The sequence below is a fragment of the Pleurodeles waltl genome, chromosome 5, assembly GCF_031143425.1.
Source record: "Pleurodeles waltl isolate 20211129_DDA chromosome 5, aPleWal1.hap1.20221129, whole genome shotgun sequence".
Taxonomy (NCBI): domain Eukaryota; kingdom Metazoa; phylum Chordata; class Amphibia; order Caudata; family Salamandridae; genus Pleurodeles; species Pleurodeles waltl.
In genome coordinates this window covers 1,185,130,891-1,185,150,863 of record NC_090444.1, presented here as the reverse complement: position 1 = coordinate 1,185,150,863, position 19,973 = coordinate 1,185,130,891, and positions in this window count along the sequence as shown.

Below are 19,973 nucleotides of genomic sequence, written 5' to 3'. Positions count from 1 at the left end.
CCCAGATCCATAAATGATATCTAACAAGACCCAGAGATGAACATCTTAGGCCAGCTTTAATTTAAAGCTTTGTGGATACACATACCAGTTTGATTCAGTTCGTCTCTGACCCAATAACGAGACAGAGGTAGTATTTTTACATTCTTTCAAGAGGTTGGGGACTGATGCTGGCAGTTTGGTTTAATTAGACCTATTAGCAGCCTTCAACCACAATGTCCATCATATAATTCTGGACTATGCCTGACAAAGAGTGTGAAGCTGATCTGCATAGATAGGTAGCTATTTTTAATGGGCATTACCAGAGATTAGAATATATGTGGCAGAAATTAAATACAGCAACTGATTTTGTACATTTCAGAATAACTCTGAGTACAAAAGCTACCCTTGCGACAACAAAAAGTTAGGACGTGGGATCTGGGAGCTATCCCAAATCGAAAGAAAATGGGGAAGAAAACAACATAAAAATGTAATAAAATGGGTGAAAGTAAAGGGGCCAACGAGGGAAACGAAGTATTACGAAACTGAAAACTTAAAGTAGTAAGAGAAATGAAATCATAGTAAAAACGAGAACACAAATGAAAGTAATGCTATTAAAAAGTACGAAACTCGAAGTTATGTGCTAACATTGGGACTGCTAGTATCTCAGGAGCTCCAATCATCTATGTACTTTACGGATATTTATTTTTAATATACATATTTCACGTGGCGTTTAGAATATCAATCTATACTCACCTATATATAATTACATTCATGGTATTGTGGTATTTGATATTTTGGCTACCTTAGTTTTGCACACACAATATTTTGCATATGATATTCTGAAAGAATATCATTTGGGTTCAGCTTCGGAACCTCCTGTAAGTATACTTTGTGAATCCGATTCTATTTCGCCTAAGTGTAATTTTCGGTGGGCCTTAAAAGTACCAGTTGTAATGCAGGTCACATTCATTTTATGCGAGGGATACACTAAACTCCAGTAAAATGTTATATAGATTAAAAATAGGTCTGGCCACACTGCTTTACAATGCACCACTGAAATGACTTTTCTTCAGTGTTTAGAATAATACCAATAAGAAAATCCAATTGTGGACTTTAAATCTCACTATTTTACCGTTTTCCTAGAAACGAAGGAGGAGAGGGGCACTGTTCTTCTCAGGGTCCTCCTCCTATGTTCTTCCCCCACCCAAACAACATAGCACTGGTGAGGCTTGGCCCAGCCTTCTCAGTACCGGGGTACCTTGAAACAGGCTTTAATGCAATGGTGTAACAAAGGTACCATGGGCCCTAATGTGAAGGGGGAAATGCACCCCATCCGCCACGTCCTGTGACCGGATGGTAAAATATCCAATAACTGGGTGCAGTGGGTCCCTAACAATGGGCTAGCTGCACTCCTGCTATAATATTAGTGACTTAGGGCCAGATGTATCAAAGGTTTTTACCCATTCTATGTCTATGGGAAAATGTGTTTATACATATGGCCCTTAGACACGACCCAGTGGCTGTGGGGAATCCATCCAGGATGATCACAAGATCCTTAAATGTTACTTCTGCAAGCAGGTCAAAGATCCCGGTGAAGGAAAGCCCTGCCAAGACAAACACTCTAAATTATTTGTAACTCTGTTTACTACCTAAACTTGACAATTTTAGGCAGCATATTGGTTTGTGTGAACTGAAGCAGACTATGAAAAAGCAAATATATAATTAGGATACTGTATGATTAGAAGATCAGTGAAAGGAGGCATGCTTCCATATAACAATATTAATGAGTGGTTGTAACTTGGGAAAAAAAGAAAACAAAAAATCAAGAGACAAACTCAAGGTCAGAATGATAATAATAAATGGGTTCAACATTTAAGAGTAAGACCTTTAAAATCAGCTATTTTCATCTCTTTTCTAGCAGATACGTATTTGTTTTAGAAACAATACATATATATTGTTTTAATTAGTCGTGGGTAGGGTGCAAACAATTTCAGTCATTGGTAAGCAATGCCTCTTTCGATTGATTTAGCAAATAACAAAATAATATTATTTGAAGGTTAAGTTGTACAAGTATTAACTGTGTTTATTCTATTCACCTGCCTCTTTCTCCCACGTATATGGCATTAAATCGTCCAAAATCGCCTTGAGGAGAAAGACCCCAGCCCAGATGGGCAGAGTGCAGATTTCTAATGAAGCTCTAGATTGGGGCTCACAGAGCATTTGCTTAATGTGCTTAACACACTAAGTATCAAGGCAATTTTCCATTCTCCTTCCTGATGAATGGATTATCCTAATTACAAAAAAGATAAAGACCTGCAAAACTGTGTATCTTACAGTGGGTTATTGATTGGTGAAGACATCAAGTTTCTAAGGTGCCTGCAGCTCCAGCTGCAGAAAGTGTACTGCCAGGTCATGTTTACAAGAAGATTAATCAGGGGTTTTATCCTCCCGTGTTTTTTTGTGCTGGTGGTGTGGGGTACGATTTGCTGCTGTCATCTGTAATTAGCTTGATGGCGTACAGATTTTTGAAGGACTCCAATAAAGTGCTTTTTGAATTACAGCATTTGGCGACGGAGTTCTGTCTTTTTTCTGACTCCTTCAATTTGTTTTTGGAGTTCTTTGAAAAGGATTATTTTTGGAATGTTTCTATGTGATAAGAATGTTAGCATACTTGACCTCACTGTTCACTGCTGATGTTTAGATTCAGTCTCACTATGTTGCTCTCATAACTCCACCGTAAATATGTCCTGTTGAATATCCTCTTGTGCGCTGAGAAACGACTTGCTGGTATTATTCTAAGTTTTTGTTCTTTCCACATTATTGTACCTGATTGCACGACTCCTATAAAGATTAATATATTTCCATTGAGGTAGATTTTGATTGTTAACTTAAGTGGGGGCATAATTATGTAAACAGTATTTAGGACATTATATTTTTCTCAGACAATACTGGGTCCTCAGTATTCTGGTACTATACTCTTCATTAGTTATACACTGGTAAGATTTCAGTGACTTGCAAGAGTTCTTTTACACCATCAATTTACTCTATTGTTACGTCCTATTCTAACTCACTGATTCTTAGGGTCTGCACCTAAAATTGTTTTATAATTAGGACTGTTCATACTTGGACAGCAAATACTCTTTATATGCCTACACATATTTCCACATCTCGTGAACTGATGATAATTTGAACTGTACTTAGCTTACATTTACATTACAATGTATCTCATGTTTTCATATTCTTGACTTTCTGTACATCTTTATGGCTATACCATGCCCTGCTCAAACAGTGACTATCCCCTGTATGATAATGTTATGCTTCAAAGTGTGTGTAATTATATCTTTCTCTCTTGTTCTAGTAACATTTTGTTCAGCACTCTGAAACCCAGAAAGACGGAGCCTGCAGCATATAAAACAATATATAAATACATGAATAAAGGAAATAAATCAATGTTAGAAATTAGATGTAAAACATCCCTAATCACAATGAATGGGTGATGGCAGAATAGTTGAGGCATTTGTATTTGGCTCTCAAGAGGATGTGCGCATATATATACATATATCATCTATATATATATATTATATATATATATATATATATATATATATATATATATATATATATATATATATATATATACATATAAGTGTATATATATATATATATATATATGTTCAAAAAACAAGATTCTCTTTCTGTTTTAGCAAGAGAAAACCGCACTCTGTCGTTGTGCCAAAAATACCTTAACTTTTAATACATTAGTGAGATCATAAACAAACAAACAGGAATCCCCTGACGCGTTTCGGTCTCACCAGACCTTGTTCACAGTTGACCTGTGAACAAGGTCTGGTGAGACCGAAACGCGTCAGGGGATTCCTGTTTGTTTGTTTATGATCTCACTAATGTATTAAAAGTTAAGGTATTTTTGGCACAACGACAGAGTGCGGTTTTCTCTTGCTAAAACAGAAAGAGAATCTTGTTTTTTGAAAATATGGTTGTCCTGCCTCAAACCAGCACCACCGGAGAATTAAGTGCGCCGTAACACGCAGATCAGGACATCTTTTCTTTCATATATATATATGTATATATATATATATATATACACATTTACAATAAAATTATTGATGAGAAAACTATGCATTGTGGGGGCGCAAGTTATTATTACCTTAGGGTGCGATCTATTTATATCCAAAACCTCTAGTCCCAGTGTCAAGGAAAGGACCGCACTCGAAATCAGCTGCTCATTAACCTATATTTCCAAAAGTCAAATGTTTTTCGTCACTAAGACCTTGATCACAGGCTAACAGTCCATCATTTTGGTTTATATACCTCCAATACAACAAATAAAACTATTATTCATTCAGCGCCTTACATTCTCAAAATGAAATGTGCATACCAGTTCATAATTGTTTTTAATAGAGTTCATCACCTTGTGGTCACATTATTACTCTAATATATTGCACAAGCGCTTTACACACAAAATATACCCTTATGGCGCAAGCTGGTACTCATGGTCTGAGGTGACCCCATCCGTGAACAAAAACTTGCTTTGTGTACCTCATAAATACTGGTGAAACTGAAACCAAGTCTGTGAACCATTAATCTTTTCCATCCAGTATAGAGTTGGCTGTAGTGTCCACAATACTTGTTGTTGCAAGGCCAGCAGAGTACTTCTCTCATCAATCCATTGTGCACTGTGTGCTCCTTCCTGCTTGCAACATATACCATGCTTAAACAATTGCAAATTAGCCCAACTTGTACGCAATTATGAGAAAAGCATAATCGCTGATTCAAACATTTCCCCAATACGGTGTTAACAGTGTTACCTACGTCTTTCATAAGGGCTGTTTACAAAAGACACACTTTGTCTATATATGTATGAATATATGTATATACCTGTATAAGTACATATATCATATCTTGAAAATATTATATTATATCTTATATATAAATACATGAATATGTAATTATTTATATTTATATATATGTTCACCCACCAATTTCAGTAAATGCAAGACACTCCTCACAGTGTAAGATATTTATTGCCATGAAGTCAGGGACAATGCGTTTGGGCTTTGCACCCTTTCTGAAGTAAAGTTCCTATTTCCCATAGAAAATATAGACCACAGCTCAATCACCATTTTTAAAAGACATGATAGATTATTATAAGTAGCACAATTTGTTACACACGCTTTTCAGCCCAATAACCAGACAACATTAACTATAACTCACCACTATAGCATGCACTTTTTTGTGTCAAATTATATAATTTAAGAAGTTATAAGTGTTGTTATGAACGCTATGATTTCACATGGTATAAGTGATGTCGTATGCAAGAGTATAATCAGTACATAGAAGAGGCATGAGTTATAGTTAATGTAGTGTGGCGAGTGAGGTGTCAAGACTGTGCTTGGAGGTGCATGACTTATAGGAATTTGAAGGTGATAATTAAATTATAAATTGAAGTTATAGCTTTAACGTCGTAATTTGTAATGTTTGTGTATTTTAAGTTGGGTTTGTATAGAAGGAATAAATACATTATTTCTAACTATAAATTATCCATAATCTTTGTTTTTTTCATTGTATGTTAATGGTTTTTATTTTTTAATAAAAATGTGTTTCAAATCGTAGTGTGAAGTTTCATTCTTTGGCATGTTTTAAAGTGAGTGTCATACAGTACAGTGAAAGAGAGTGTAGTAGAGTCTAGTGTCGCAGAGTGGAGGATTGTGGAGTTTTAATAAAAGTGTATTTTACATCGTAGTGTGAAGTGTCATTCTTTGGCATGTCTTAAAGTGGAGTGTCATACAGTACAGTGAAAGAGAGTGTAGTAGAGTCTAGTGTCGTAGAGTGGAGGATTGTAGAGTGGAATAGATTGAAGTTGAGTACAGTGGAGTGAAGTAGCGTATAGTCAAGTTAAGCATTGTAAAATGGAGCGGTGTGTTGTATGGTGGAGTGGAGTATCGTAGAGTGGAAAGGTGTGTTGTGCAGTATTGGGGCTTGTCATATAGTAGATTTGAGTGTTGTACAGTTGATTGTTGTGAAACTGAGTGTGGTGGAGCTGACTGTCATTGAGTAGAGTGGCATAGAGTGGAGCACAGTGTTGTAAAGTTTAGTGGCATAGAGTAGAGTTCAGTGGAGTAGAGTATCCTACAGGTCAGTGTTGTTGAGTGCAGTGTTGTACAGTGGAGCGGCAGAGAGTCTCATGCAGTGTAGTGCTGTACAGTGGAGTGTCATTATTTGTGAGAACACAGGGTGTGGTAGAGTGGCAAGTTATAGTTAGTCTGGTTAGCGAGCTGAAACGATTGTGTAATGAGGTGTGCCACTTATAGTAATTTGAAGGTGGTGGATAAATTGTAAATCAAATCTATAACTACAAGTTTAGAATTTTTAAGATTTGTGTAGTTTAAGTTTGGAATGTATAGAGGAAAAACATTTCCCTAACTATAAATAAGCTTTAACCTTTATTTTTTCATTGAATTTCAATTTAATTTTTTTTAAATAAAAAATGTATTTCAGATTGTACAGTCCAGTTTTATCGAGTGGAGTGTTATTAGCGTTCTACAATCCCATGGAGGAAAGTTGTAAGGTTTACTGTCGTAGAGTGGACTATTGTATAGTGGGATAGAGTGGAGTAGAGTAGAGTGAAGTGTTGTATAATACAGTGCAGCAAAGTATTATATAGTCTAGTGGCATGGTGCCTCATATAGTGATGTCAAGTATCATAGAGTAGAGCAGCAAGCTGTACAGTGGACTGGCATCTTGTACAGTACAAAACAGTAGGGTGTAGTAGACTTTCACAGAATAGAGTAGAGTGTTTTAGAGTGGAGTATCATTGAGTGGAGAATCAGAGTACAGTGGTGTAGAGTGTGGTAGAGTGGAGTGCTTTGTCATATAGTGGAGTGGCGTATCATAGAGAGGAGTGGAGTGGTATGTTGTTGAGTGTAATATAGTGTAGTACAGTGGCATATATTAGGTGAGCGTAGAGTGGAGTATAGTGCATACAGTGCTAATAGTGTTATACAGTAGAACAGCGTAGAGTGGAGTGGTGTACACTGTAGTGGAATAGAGTGCATAACTGTACACTGAAGTAGCATACAGTGGAATGGCATACAGTGGAATACTGCACAGTGGTGTGTAGAAGAGTGGAGTGGAGGGTAGAAGAGCATAGTGTAACAAGATATAGTGGACTGGTGCACAGTGGAGTGGCATTGAGTGAAGTAGGTTATTGTGGACTAGCATAAAGTGAAGTGGTGTACATTGAAGTGGCATAGCAAAGAGTCAAGAAAACTATTATAAATGGGAGTGGCATCTCATATAGAAGGATGAAGTTCTGTGTCGTACAGTGTTGGAAACTGTAGGAGAGTGGAGTAGAGTGTTGTACAATAGAGAGTACGAGCATGGAGTCAAGTACAAATTTGGACAGTGGAGTGTTCAGGATAGAGTGGAATAGAGTCTAGTAGAGTGGCACTGAGTGTATTAATGCTTTGTAGAGTGGAGTAATACACAGTGGAGAAGAGTAGCGTACAGTGGAGCGGCATAGAGTGGAATAGCATAGAGTGCAGTCGCGCAGAGTGGAATAGCATGTAGTGGAGTAGTGTATAGTTGAGTGGTGTAGGGTGGAGTAGCCTGGACCAGAGTGCTATAGAGGGGAGTGGCTGATTTACCTTAAAGAAATGAAAGACAAGAGGTTGTGGCAAAACAGGAACAGTTGGTTTCATTAAACGTAGTGGCCAGGACAGCACAGTACAGAGTCAGGTTCTGATGACTGTCTCTCAAAGTTATAGAGTTTGGAGTGTCTTTTTATACAATTCTTGAAGGGTTAAAAGACAATTCTATACATTCTTTGCAGAAAGGAATCTGGGCCTAGTCGTGGAGCCGTAAATCTGACCATCTGATAAAGTGCTCAGATAGGTCTCGAAAGTTCGTGGACAAAATACGGGCCAGTAGGTAATATGCCCAGATGTCCGGCATGGGGAGCACGTGATTACTGCGTGTTTTGTGTGTGTGTTGTGTTCTGATTGGCTGAGCATTCCTAACTTCTTGTGGCATCTGACTATTATGATGTTTTGGGAACACAAATGTCTTTTATTGGGGTTGAATCTCCTACAACTATTGTGGTGTCGCTGCCTATCTGAGGAAATCATCTTGTTTTTTTCCTGGTCGAGCATTTGTCTACACCCAATGTGTTACCCCACCTGTGATCTGTCAATCAGTTGCTTCAGGCCTAGGCTGCAGGGCTTGCCTGACCACATATTTCTGAATTCGAGTTGATGGGGAGGTCATGTCTGGCGGATTTGACAACAGTGATGCGAGTTCATTGTTGTACTGGCACATATCATGGTGTACAATGACATTGTTTTTATGCATATTAACATGGGGTAGAGTGGAGTGTCATACAGTGGAGTGGGATAGAGTGGAATAGCATACTCTGGAGTGGCGTAGATTGCAGTGGCGTTCAATGAACTACTGTAGAATGGAGTGGTGTAGATTGGTGTAGCATACACTGGAGTAGCGTAGAGAGGAGTAGCATATAGTGCTGTGGCATAAAATGGAATAGTGTAGCATGGAGTAACGTACAGTGAAGTGGCAGAAGGGTATAGTGGACTAGCATACAGTGCAGTGGCATACAGTGGAGTGATGTAGACTAGAGAGGCATCCAGTGAAGTGTGGTAGAGTGTAATAGCATACAGTGGAGTGACGTACATTTGAGTGACGTAGAGTGGAGTAGCATAGAGTGGAGTGGCATACAGTGAAATAGCATACAGTGGAGTGGAGTTGCATACAGTGGAATAGCATAGTGTAGAGTGGCATACAGTCGTATAGTGTAGAAGGGAATAGTGCATAGTGGAGTAGCATGTAGTGGAGTGGCGTACCCTGCAGTGACGTACAGTGACGTACAGTTGAAGTGCATACAATGTAGGAGCATAGAGTGTAGTGGCATACAGTGGAGTTGTGTACAGTGTAATAGCATAGCGTGGAGTGGTGTAGAATAGAGTCTCATACAATGAAGAGGCACAGAGTGGAGTGGCGAAGAGTGCAATAGCATATAGTAAAGTGGCATAAGGTGCCATGGGATTGAGTGGAGTGACATAGAGTGAAATGGTGTACTTTTACTGCAATAAAAGAATAATACTGCTAGGCCTTACTTATTTTTTGGGCCATGGTATACCGTGGTAAGTTTATGTATACTGTGATACATGGCAGTGACAAGTCAGTATATAATTGGGTAGTGGTTATTTTAAAAAAATGAAAAGGTAGCCATATTGTTTTTATGACACTTTGGCTGTCTTCTGTCTCAGGACCTAAGATATAGGTAAATAGTTGTTTTTATTGTATTTCCCTACCTGTTACCACTTTAGGTAGGGAAATGTATTTATATTTTAAATATATTTTTACATACCTTTAAATATGTTTACGGAGTACTGTGCTAGTACCTAGTAAGTACCGTATTTTTTAGGAACTGTTTTTTTTTAAAAGTTGTGTGGTATTTGTGCTGTCGTTTTTTAGGTATTTCCCTGGTACTCCACATACTTTGTTTTTACATAATTAAATATGTTAAACATGTAAATACCTTATACCACACTATATTTATGAAATATAGGGCCTGATTACAACTTTGGAGGAGGGTGTTAATCCATCCCAAATGTGACGGATATACCACCCGCTGTATTACGAGTCCATTATATCCTATGTAACTCGTAATACGGCGGCTAGGATATCCGTCACATTTGGGACGGATTAACACCCTCCTCCAAAGTTGTAATCAGGCCATAGTGTGTTACAGTGGTTTTCAAATGTTTAAGATGTTTATTTAATTTTTTATTTTTTGATGTACCACTTTACTTCCTAGGTAGTACTGTGGTACCCCGAACATTTATTATAAATATATAGAAACTTATAACTATTTTTCCTTACCTATTACCACTTTAGCAAAGTGGTAATAGGTAGGGAAAAATACAAAACCTAATACTTACCTATATTAAGGTCCTAAACCAGGGCGCTAGCAAAGTGGCCTTAAAAAAACATGGTTGCCTTAAACTTATTGTAAAGGCAGTCATTATTGAGTCCGATAATTACTTGCTATTGCCATGTATTGTTGTAGTTTCACAAAATTTTGCAAAAGTACAGATATCACTAAGTTAAAGTGCCTCATGACTTATGAAATGCTCACCCTGCTTTTCTACATTACCCACAAAAGATCATCTGTGCACCATAATATATAATTCTGTCAAATTTTATGTAAATCCATTCATTTATTTTGTGTACTACATCAACTACAATAGTCTATAGAAAACGCATTGGTGAAACAAAGTGTTTTGAGACCCCACTTTTATCTTTGCACACCCTTAACAATTCACCACATACATTTACTTCATCACAAAATATAGAAAATGCTATAGATCAGGAAAGGCTTGTGGTGGTTTGTCAAATGGTTGGAGAGTTATTAGGGCGCAAAAATGCAAAGAATTACTATCTCTGGTCATCCTAACTATATCTACAGAGTGCAATCAGATTTAATGTGATTTCTTTCTTTGTATTTGTATTTGTTATGTATTTGTTTATTGATTTATATAATCATGTGATCATAAATGTTCCTTTTGGTTGTTCATGTAGCAATTCTGAAACTGTACATTTCAGTCTAGTTTATTTTTTGGGCATCCCTGCTACCTGTAGTAGGATTGTCTCAAATATGAAGGTCAAAGTGAACGAATCATTGTTGTTGCTATAATAATTTAGATTATTATTTTTCCCTTACTCCATATCTATGAGGCAATACAAAGCCACGCAAGTGGCATTGCGTGACTTCATAGATATGGTTGAATGGTTTGTGCAGCCATTGCGTCATTAAAAGTGACACAACAGTGGTGCAAGCCTCCCATAAATATGACCATCAGGGGTTTACTGTACAGTGTATTGACTGTATACTGTTGTTAGTCACTTCTGTTCCGGGCCGTCAGGTAGTAGTGATCTCCAAAATATAAGCACATTTCTCCCTTTGTACACATTGATCCTATGAGTAATAGTCAGGGCCACTGAAATTATGTGGCAAGGGAAAAACAAATTGTAGGGCAATGTTGACTAAATGATGCAGCAAGAAAAGACAGATTACGTGGTGTAGTTCGGCAAATTTTGTGATATTATGCCTCCCTTTTTTGTCAATTTCACACAGGCCTGAGCAAAGGTTTCAACCCATTAGTACCAGTTTAACAACCAAATAGACACTATGCAACAGAAAGGAAACCAGTCAACTTTTGTAAAGGACCTTCTGCTCTGCAGCAACATCTGTTTTTAGTAACTTTTGACATGTTTGCGCTAGAAACAAAATTTATTTTAAGTTAAATTCTGCAGATTGTGCACCAGATAATGGAATATGTGGCAAATACGGCAAATCTATAATTGATACGGAAAATGCCACAGCTGCAAATTTGCATAATTCCAATGGCCCTCTTGCACAAGTAGTCAAGCGTATTCTATGAGATGTTAATGGGTTTAAAACTAATATGCTGTATGACAAAAGTTACTAGCGTTAATAATACTTGAAGCCCATGTTAGTTACCTTCTTTGAAAATCTCGCTAAAGTTATGTTTAAAATATACTCAATGTCCATTGAGAGCTCTATATTCTGAAGAGGACTGGCATTTTGCTAACATGCAGATAAGTATGGCAATTCAATACAGAACAAGACAAAAAACAAGATGTCCTAACACGTTGTGCAATAAGGCATTACAATTTAAATAGTCAAGGGGTCTATGACTTTAAAAAGTCATCTCTCAGTGCACCAAAAGCAATGAAAAATGTATATGAACACGTTCCAGAAACTCTATTTATGCTGTGGTAGTAAACACAAGCATTGGCAAAGCCAGTAGGTCTCGCCTATGGAAGAGCTATTGGCTTTGCCAGTATGTTCTAGCCATGTTGTACACAAGTGTGGCTGCTGTTCTGCATGGCTAACAGTTAGTGGGGTAAAGGAGAGTGGCATGGAGTGGTGTAAAGTGGAGTAAAGTGAAGTGTTATGGCGTGGCAGGAGTAGAGTGGCGAGGATTGGAGTGAAGTGGAGTGACATGGAGTGGCATAGAATGGAGTTGTATAGAGGGTTGTGGAAGGAGTATAATGGAATAGAGTGGAAGAGCCTAGAGTGGAGTAGAGTTCAGTAGCATAGAATGGACTAGAGTGTCGGAGTGGAGTAAACTGTTATAGAGTGGAGTGGCATAGCGTATCATGGAGTAGTGTAAACCAAAGTTGAGTGGCATAGAGGGTGTTGTGTAGAGGAGAGTAGAGTGTTGTAGAGTTGAGAGGTGTAGAGTGGAGTGACATAGGGCCTCATTCCGACCCTGGCGGTCATGGACCGCCAGGGCCGGGGACGGAGGAAGCACCGCCAACAGGCTGGCGGTGCTTCAGGGGCAATTCTGACCGCGGCGGTAAAGCCGCGGTCAGAAAAGGGAAACCAGCGGTTTCCCGCCGGTTTTCCCCTGCCCCAGGGAATCCTCCACGGCGGCGCTGCAAGCAGCGCCGCCATGGGGATTCCGACCCCCTTCCCGCCAGCCTGTTCCTGCCGGTTTACACCGCCAGGAAGAGGCTGGTGGGAATGGGTGTCGTGGGGCCACTGGGGGCCCCTGCAGTGCCCATGCCACTGGCATGGGCACTGCAGGGGCCCCCTAACAGGGCCCCATTAGGATTTTCAGTGTCTGCAAAGCAGATACTGAAAATTGCGACGGGTGCCACTGCACCCGTCGCACACCAGCAACTCCGCCGGCTCCATTCGGAGCCGGCTTCATCGTTGCTGGGCCTTTCCCGCTGGGCGGGCGGCCTTTTGGCGGTCGCCCGCCTGCCCAGCGGGAAAGTCAAAATGACCGCCGCGGTCATTTGACCGCGGTACGGTCTTTTGCCGGTCTCCGCCCGGCGGGCGCCGCCCGCCTCCCACCGGAGTCGGAATGACCCCCATAGTGTCATAGAGTGGAGTGGCATAGAGTGGAGTATTAAAGTGAAGCAGGGTGGTGCAGTATGTCATATAACAGAGCAGAGAAAAGTGGGATGGAGTGGCATAGAGGGAGTTGCGCAGAGTGTTGTAAAGTGGAGTAGTGTCAAAGAGGGGCATAGAGTGGAGTAGAGTGTTGTAGGGTGGAGTGGCATAGAGTGGAGTAGAGTTTAGAGGACTAGAACGCCTGAGTGTAGTGTCATAAAATGGAGTGTTGTAGAGTGGAATACAGTGGCGTAGAGTTCAGTGGCTGAGAGTGCAGTGTTGCAGAACAGATTGCTAGAGTGCAGTGTTGTAGAGTGGAGTAGAGTGGTGTAGAGAGCAGTGGCATTGAGAGAAGTGATGTAGAGTAGAGTTTAGTGGTGTAGATTTGCAATGACAGAGTGCAGTGGTGAAGAGTGCATTGTTGTAAAGTACAGTGTTGCAGAGTAGATTGGTGTAGAGTGCAGTGGCATAGAGTGCACTGGTTTTGAGTAAAGTGGTGTAGGCTGCAGAGTAGAGTAGCCTAGAGTTCAGTGGTGATGAGTGGAGTAACACAAAGGGTAGTAGAGTGGCATAGAGCACAGTTGTGTAGAGTAGATTGTTTCAGAGTAGAATGAAGTGGTGTAGAGTGGAGTGGTGCATGGTAGAGTGTAGAGGTGTAGATTATTGTAGAGTGCAGTGGTGCAGAGTAGAGAAGTCTAGAAAAGATTAGAGTGGAATAGAGTGGACTGATGTAGAGTGTAGTGGCATTTAGGGCATTGTCGTAGAGTGCAGTACAGTGGCATAGAGTAGAGTGGTGCAGAGTAGAGGGCAGTGCCATAGGGTGCAGTTGCATAGATTGCAGTCTTGCAGAGTAGTGTCAAAGAGTGCAGTGTAATGGAGTGCAATGTCAGAGTGCATTGTCATAGAGTGCATTGGTAAAGAGTGCGTTGGCAAGGAGTGCACTTGCAAAGTACAGTAGTGCAGAGTAGAGGGGCATAGAGTGCACTGACATAAAGCGCAATGGTGTTGAGTGGTGTAGAATGCAGTGGTATAGAATACAGTGGCATAGTAAACAGTGGTATAGAGTGTTTTAGAGTACAATGGTGTCGAGTGCACCGGTGGAGAGTAGTTGGCATAGAGTGCAGTGACATAGAGTACATTGGTTTTGAGTAAAGTGGTGTAGAGTGCGTTAGTGTAGAGAGCAGTGGAATGGAATAGTGTGGTGCATACTAGAGTAGAGTGCATTGGCATGGAGTGCAGTAGCGTAGAGTAGAGTGGTGCAGCATAGAGTGCAGTGGCATAGAGTGGAGTGGCACCTAGTGGAGAGGTGCAGAGTGGAGTAGAGTGGCATAGAGTGCAGTGGTATAGAGTAGACTGTTTCAGAGTAGAGTGAAGTGGTGTAGAGTAAAATGGTGCAGGGTAGATTGCAGTGGCATAGAGTAATGATGTAGAGTGCAGTAGAATGGAGCCATGCAGAGTAGAGTAGAGTGGCCTAGACTGGAGTGGTGCAGAGTATAGTGGTGAAGAGTGTAGTGGTGCAGAGTAAATTGGGGTAGAGTGCACTGGCATTGAGTAGAGTGGTGCAGAATAGAGTAGTGAGGAGTGCAGTGTCATAGAGTGCAATGGTGCAGAGTAGATTAGAGCGGCATAGAGTGGGTTGGCATAGGGTGTAGTGGCATAGAGTGAAGTGACATAGAGTGCTTGGCAGTATAGTGCCTTGGCATAGAGTAGAGTGGTGCAGAGTAGAGTGAGGTGTCATAGAGTCTAGAAGCATAAACTGCAGTGGCTCAAAATAGAGTGGCGCAGAGTAGAGTGGCACAGAGTAGAGAGGCATTGGTTTTGAGTAAAGTGGTGTGGAGTGGATTGCGTACAGTGCTGTGGCATAGAACAGAGTGGTGTGGAGTGAATTGGCGCAGGATAGATTGCAGTGGCATAGCGTGGAATGGTATAGAGTGGAAAGGCGTGGGATATATTAGAGTGGCTTAGAGTGGATTGGAGTGGAGTACTGTGGTGTAGAGTGGAGCAATGAAGACTTTAGTGCATACAGTGCATTGGTGCAGAGTACTTTAGAGTGGTGTATAGTAGATTAGTGCAGGGTAGAGTGAAGTGGCATAGAGTGCAGTGGTGTAGAGAAGAGTGGAATAGAATTCAGTGGTTGAGGGTACAGTCTTGCAGAGTAGAGTGGTGTAGAGTGAAGTGGCATAGAGTGGAGTGGTGCAGAGTAGAGTGGAATTGGTACAGGGTAGAGTACAGTGGTGAAGGGTGGAACGATGTAGAGTAGAGTGCGTAGAGTGCGTAGAGTGCGTAGAGTGCTGTGGCACAGAGGGCATTGGCAGGGAGTGGTGTAGAGTAGAGTGGGGCAGAGTAGAGTGCTGTGGCAGAGAATGCTGCGGCAGAGAGTACAGTGTTGCAGAGCAGACTGTCATAGAGTGCCACAATATATAGTAGAGTGCCATAAGTGTATTGGCATGGAGTGCAGTAGCTTAGAGTAGAGTAGTGCAGAGTAGAGTGATGTAGAGAGCAGTGGCATAGAATACAATAGCATAGAGTACAGTTGGCTTACAGTGCATTGGTGCAGAGTGTTGCAGAGTAGAGTATAGTGGCATAGAGTGCAGTGGAGCAGAGAAGATTGGCATAAAGTGCAGTGACAGAGAGTGCCTCGGTTTTAAGTAAAATGGTGTAGAGTGCATTGGTGTAGAATGCAGTGGTTAGAGTAAAATGCAGCGGCTTGTCTTCATGCAGTGTAGAGTGGTGCAGAGTAGATTGCCTGACACAGAGTGCAGTGGCACAGAGTGGATTGTTTCAGAGTAGAGTGGAGTGGTGAACAGTAGAGTACAGTGGTGTAGGGGAGAGTGGTCATAGAGTGCAGTGGTGCAGAGTAGATTACAATGGAATAGAGTTGATTGGCGTAGACTGCACTGGCATAGAGTGAAGTGGTACAGAGTAGAGTGCCTTGGAGTAGAGTGCATTGGCACAAAATGCCTTGGCACAGAGTGCAATGTTGCCCTGTAGAGTGGCATAGAGTGGAGTTTGCAAGGAGGGGGAGTGGTGTAGGGTGCAGTGGCAAAGAGTGCAGTGATGCACAGTAGAGTAGTGTGGGCAAAGTGCATTGGCATAGAATAGAGCATGTAGGGTAGGGAGGTGTAGACTGGAGTGGTGCAAAGTAGAGTGTAGTGATGCATTGTGGAGTGGCATGGAGCGGCTTCGTGTGGAGTGGTGCAGAGTAGAGTGCAGTGGTATGGAGTTGTGCAGAGCAGAGTGGAATAGGGTAAATGGAAGTATGCATAGTGTGGAGGTGTACTGGCATTACAGACAACACATCTTCAATTGAAATGACCATTACATTTGCACAGGCATACAGTTTTACAGAGGAAAGTATACAGCGCACAAACGATAATGTGTGGAAATGTCCTCACCTTGATTTGTTTTCATCGTATTAAAATATTTGTTTCAGAATTACCAAAAAAAGTGCTTCATTTGTGTTGCCCTAATTCTGACATGTTCTGAAATATCTTCACGGTTTATTTACAGACATTTACATTTTGTTGGGTGTCATAAAAAAATTACATTGTACAGCACACCCCCAGTAGCCAGCATGATTGTCACATAAAACCTCTCACTTTGCAGTCCGAGAAAGAAAAGTGAACAACAAGTTCCCTGGAAGACAGAGTCTGACATTTGACCTTTGTCTTTGACTGTGCAGCAAATGTGATAAGATGAGAACAAAATTTAAAGGCCTGTTTTATCACTCTAGAGACACATCAGGAGGGGTCAGAGACAGTGCACAGACTACAAACCTACAAAAGTGAAGCAAGTACATCAGACTCTGGAAGTCATGCAAGCGTACCAAAGGATATGGAGGCAGCAGAGGGAGTGACTGAGCCACCAAGTATAGCTGTCATCACTTTGGCAACAATCCCATCTGCCACAGTTAGAGTACCAGGGTGACGCCCAGCCATTAATAACTGTTGTATGGCCATGTATTAGAGGACTAACAGGAATAGCATGCCAAAAAGAAGATGCAGCAGTATTGGCATCAAAGTTTCGGAAGTAAGAAAATGCTATGCTGGGAGTCCATGAGAAACAGCATAAGGCTATTTATGAAGTATCTCAAAGTAAATAGGAATTATAGAAAACTGCACGTAATGGCTTTGAGTCCACGACAGGCAGTATGAGTGACATTTCTGATGCAGTAGAAACAACATGTAGTGGTATTGCAGAACAAGCATTTGCAATGCAATGAGTCTCACGTTTACTCAAGTTAAAGCTATTAGTGTTGTAAACTTCTAACCAGACTTTTCTTGCCACATAAACTGAAAAGTAACACAGTTTCACACAAGAGAGCCGACGGCCACCATAAGCGCAAAGTAAACACACAAATGAAACGGAAGTTCGCTCGCAGTGTAACGTATCGGCAAAAGTGCAATTTTCCTTGTAACTGGCAAAAGTGCAAATATTCATGTAACAGGGTCGATGTCATGCAAAGCCCTCGACTACTGCCCAGCGAGATCGTGCTACCTATGAAATAAAGAGAAAAAATAATGCAGAAACCATACGAAAAACATGGAGCCTCGTATGTTTTCAGTAGGTGGCCAGTGCGCTCGAGGCAGGCTAAACACTGGAAAAGGCATTACATATGCACGCCTTTCACTAATTAAATCAAACTAATTTTAAAAGGCAAGCCCACGAGCCAGCCAAACTGATGGGCTTGACATGGGCATGGTTAAAAGCCCACAGAGAGACTACAACAGGGGCCAGAGTGCTTTGCGCTTGACCCTAAAACGGGGAAACACAGAGGTGATGACAATGCTACTCCAACAATCACTTTCAAACATTTGGTGGGTCTGTTGAGTGTTATCTGTGACTCCCTACACCTTGTGCAGATACTCATTAAACATGCAGGCCTGGTTAACTCTGCAAAATAGAGACCTCACAAGTCTGTCAGGGTAACAGGCAACAATGTCTGTGTTAATGTATTCAGCATTGCACCCCACTTGATTATTTAGTGATGTTTTTCCTGTTCTTGTATGGATATTCTGCAGTTGAGGCAGCGGCATATGAAAAATGCACAATGTGGTAAAACTGCACTTTTGTTGTCTGTAAATTACCTGGACTGATTGAAAAAGTGACATGTATATTGATCCTGGACACTATTGCATCCAAAAAAAAAATACTGTTGAACGGGCACTCTTATATTTATACCTCTCTGATGCTAAGAGGTGTAGGAAGCACAAAAGCTGAGCATGTACAGGAATGACTTGGCTGGGTTCAGTCTACCTTGTTAGCATAGGCTCTAATTATATGGTCAATGGATGGATCTTATATAGCACACATTTGCCAATGTATGAGGTCCTGTAGACATTCATTCATAAATTTAGTCATGTGCCATAGTCTTGATCACACTGTATCTGGCATACACCTCCCCCTCTGTCTGATCAAATAGGGCGACAGTCTAAAAACCCTCTCCTGTCTTCTCTGTCTCTGGTGTAGGGCTCACAGTGCACATCTCCTGACCATCATTTCCTAGTTTTGTCGAAACAAATGTATTAGTTTTAAAACATTGTCCATTTTATGAAGCCACTAGCTTACAAGTTGGAACATTTACTAGCATAATAGGGATAATGTGAAGCATGATATTATGATGTTTTCCTGAAATGTTTGGAAACAGTGGGCGTAGTTCACAATACCCAACAGGGAGGTACAAAACTGTCTCACTTAAGATTACTCCTTTGTTTGGATCAAATTCACGACTTTAGAGGGATTCAAATTCAATCCCTGTAGTTGTCATGGAAAATTGTTAAACTCTCAGTTTTAAGGAATACTCATATTCATAACATTTAGGTAAGGGGAATATCCACCTGATGGAACATTCTGAAAATGGAACTCCGTTGGATATGGTTTTTTGCACAGACAAAATTTTGACTTGGAAAAAAAAATAAGTAGAGCTGAGTAATGTGTTGTAGTCAGATGTAAACTGTCATGGGGTGGAGTAGAGTGGATTGGTAAAGAGTGGAGTAGAATGAAGTGACATAGCGCAAAGTGGAGTAAAGTGTCCTAGAATGGAGTGTCCTAGAGCGAAGTAGGGTGAAACATTTTAAAGTGGAGTGTTGACAAGTATAGTGGCATGGAGTGTTATAGAGTGGTGTTGAGTAGAATGGAGTGTCATAGAGCGGAGTAGAGTGGAGTGGGATAGAGTGGAGTGGCACAGAGTGGAGTAGAGTGTTGCAGAGTGTTGTAAATTGGAGTACAGTAGTGAATCGTAGAGTGCAGTGACATAAAGTGTAGTGGCGTAAAGTGGGAGTAGATTGGAGTAGAGCAGTGTAAAGCAGAGTAGAGCATAGTGGCACAGAATAGACCAGAGTGGTGTAGAATAGAGTGGCATTACCTATCAAGGAGTGGAATAAAGTAGAGTAGCATAGAGTTTTGTAGAGTAGAGTAGAGTGACACATGATTTTACTGATAAAACTAGACAGCATACAAACAATAATGTGTGGAGATGGCATTACTCAATGTATTGATTTGTTTTGAGTATACTCAATGTTTCCAGTACACTGGAGAATTACAAAAAATGTGCTTCATTTATGCTTTCCTAAATCTGATATATTCTGAAATATTTGCACAGTTTATTTACATAAATTTAAATTTTGGTGTGTGCTAGAAAAAAACCTTTCCTTTTACACCCCTAGATTGTCAGATAAATTCTCTCACTTTGAAGTTAGAGAGAGAAAAGTAAACACCAAGCTCCCTCAGGAGACAGAAAATGATATTTGACCTCTGTCTTTGAATGCACAGCAACTATGACAAGGCATAAAGTGAGCACTCATGAAAGAATACAGTAACAGGCGATGATCCAAAAAAGGGACAAAGTCATGCACAAGTTATAGTTACCTTAGGGCATGAGTTATAGTTACTTTAGGTAACTCTAACTATAGCTGATGAATTTCTATGGTTTTGTACGCTTAAAATGTGAGCCTAACTGTAACGTCCCTGTAATCTTCATTTTTTTAAAGTGAATATAATACATATATATATATATATATATATATATATATAT